Genomic DNA, 2,360 nt, shown 5'->3' with positions numbered 1-2,360 from the left:
TTCTCCAATCCTGAAACTCTATTCTCCATGTTCGGGGTTTGTTGTTGTTGTTGAAAACACGGTGGTGCCATAGTCTTTTGTTGCCCTTGATTACTCCAAGAAAGGTTTGGGTGGCTCCTCCACCTCGGATTATAGGTATTGCTACACGGATTTCATTGAACTCTCATTGCATTACCTACAAAATCCACATGTTCCACGGAAGTGGTACCACCAATAGAAATGGGGAATCAGATGGAGCATGTCCTCCCCCACACCCAGGGCAACTCATCATTGCCACCCCTCTAGGAGAAGTTAGAGTGTCTAACTTTTTCCTCAATGACTCAACCTAGGCCGCTAATGATGTGACTGCATCAAACTCATGATGTCTGACTACCTTCTTTTTATCGAGTGTATTCTACTGATAACTATTCATAGGTATTTCTTCAATAAGATATCGGGCTTCTTCAGGGGTCTTGCTTTCTAAAGTACCTCTTGCTGCAGTATCAAGTAACTGCTTTGTGCTTGGGTTCAATCCATTGTAGAAAGTTTGAATGATCATCCATTCGGGGAACCCATGCTGAGGACATTTCCGCAAGAGATCCTTAAACCTATCCCAGTCTCAAAAAGATACTCCAATTCTTTTTGCACAAAAGAGGATATTTCATTCGTAAGCTTCCCAGATTTTCCGAGAGAGAAATATTGGGCAAGAAAACTTATACCATCTCCTTCCATGTAGTAATTGATACTTTAGGTAATGAATGTAGCCATTGCTTTACTCTTCCTTTCAAGGAAAATGGGAAGCCTCTCAACTTGATAGCATTATCTGTGACACCATTAATATTGAGCATGTCGCACACTTCCAAGAAGTTCTCAATGTGATTGTGTGGATCCTCATCTGCCAAATTATTAAACTGTGCCGACTGCTATAACATCTGAATGAAGCTTGACTTGACGTCAAAACACTAAGCTGAATTCGGTAGCCGTACAATACGAGACTGCTTGCCAAGAACTGCGGGTCTTGCATAATCTGAGAGTGTCCTCTGCTGCTCATGTTGTTCTGCCATGTTATCAGACCCTTCACCTTCTATCTCAGCATGATTTTACGGTTCTTGCACAAGTTCTTTTCCTCTTCTATGAGTTCTTCTTCCAGTTTCCAGATTACCTTCAACCAAAGTCAAATGGTTGCCTCTGATCATAACCTGGAGCTACAACTAAAGATGTGAAAAAAAATCAGAATGATGAAAGAATAAGAAAGTGTGAAATAGAACAAGTGATGAGTAGCTAAAATAGCAAAGTGCAAATGCTTCCAAAATGCCTATTCCCCAGCAACGGCGCCAAAAACTTGTCACACCCCTTGTGTGTGTCTACCGCAAGTGCACGAGTTATCGAAGTAATAAAATATCCTGGTGAGTGGATAGTCGTATCTACAGGGAATAGTGCTCAGAAACACAAATATTGCTATTTAACTATAGTGAAAATGATTGATGAGTTATGTGAACAATATCATTGCAAATAAAATAAAGAAAAGAGAAAGAAAACGTAATAGGGCTAAGGAGAGGTAATCAATATGAAAATGAGATACCCGGACATTGCACACCCTAGGACTATTGTTTCAAGTGTAAGACTAATTATTATGCCTCCTCATTGAAGTTTAATGACTCGTGGCAATCCAAATACAATAAGCATTCAAGGGTGGAACTCAATTAAAACATCAATTAAAGAATCAAAACAAGAGTGAATGAAAAAATGTCATCCATGGAGCAATACACAAGAGTCAAATAATCACCAACTAGGGGTTTAGCTCTCCATGGAGCAATACACAATCAACAATGAAATCAAAAGTAAAGGCATGTAATCCATAGATAAACCCCCTTGTGGTCCATATCGAAAGTCTTATGGAGCCGCCTGGTCTTCTCCAAATGTTCCCTTGTCAAGCCTAGGGTACACCTCGCCGAATCGATGTTGATGAAAGCTCCTATAGTAACTCTCCTCCAAAGGAACGCGATGTCGAAGGCCGTAGAACTACTCTAAAAACCTACGCAAAGTCTCCAAACCATAGCCACGAGCGGCTCCAAAGATGGGCAAAAGATGGGAAAAAGATTCTTTAATAACTCTCAAAACATGGTATTTATAGGGGCTGGAATTGGGCATCCACAAGGGCAGGTGGCATTTCCATATGGCCCTGTGGATTTCCAGAAATCAATTTCCTGCAAGCTGTGAATAGTAACTGCTATAATGATTTTGCTACAATAATTTGTTGTAGTAAACGGCTATAGTACTTCACCAAAATGCTCTCGATTCCACTTTTTCATCAAGGCCACATGAATGGACACACATCCATGCTGTAGATCGCGTTGCGTCTTCAATGAAACCACATTGAC

General features: G+C 40.6%; 1 non-coding gene across 1 annotated transcript; it reads left to right on the top strand.

Annotated features, from left to right (window-relative positions):
• Window positions 1–548: 548 nt before the first annotated feature.
• On the top strand, window positions 549–654 carry LOC120262568. Its single transcript, XR_005536835.1, has one exon. It is a non-coding gene; the product is annotated as a small nucleolar RNA R71 (small nucleolar RNA).
• The last annotated feature ends 1,706 nt before the right edge of the window (window positions 655–2,360 follow it).

Source organism: Dioscorea cayenensis, chromosome 5, assembly GCF_009730915.1.
Source record: "Dioscorea cayenensis subsp. rotundata cultivar TDr96_F1 chromosome 5, TDr96_F1_v2_PseudoChromosome.rev07_lg8_w22 25.fasta, whole genome shotgun sequence".
Lineage (NCBI taxonomy): Eukaryota > Viridiplantae > Streptophyta > Magnoliopsida > Dioscoreales > Dioscoreaceae > Dioscorea > Dioscorea cayenensis.
This window is presented reverse-complemented; position numbering and strand designations above follow the sequence as displayed.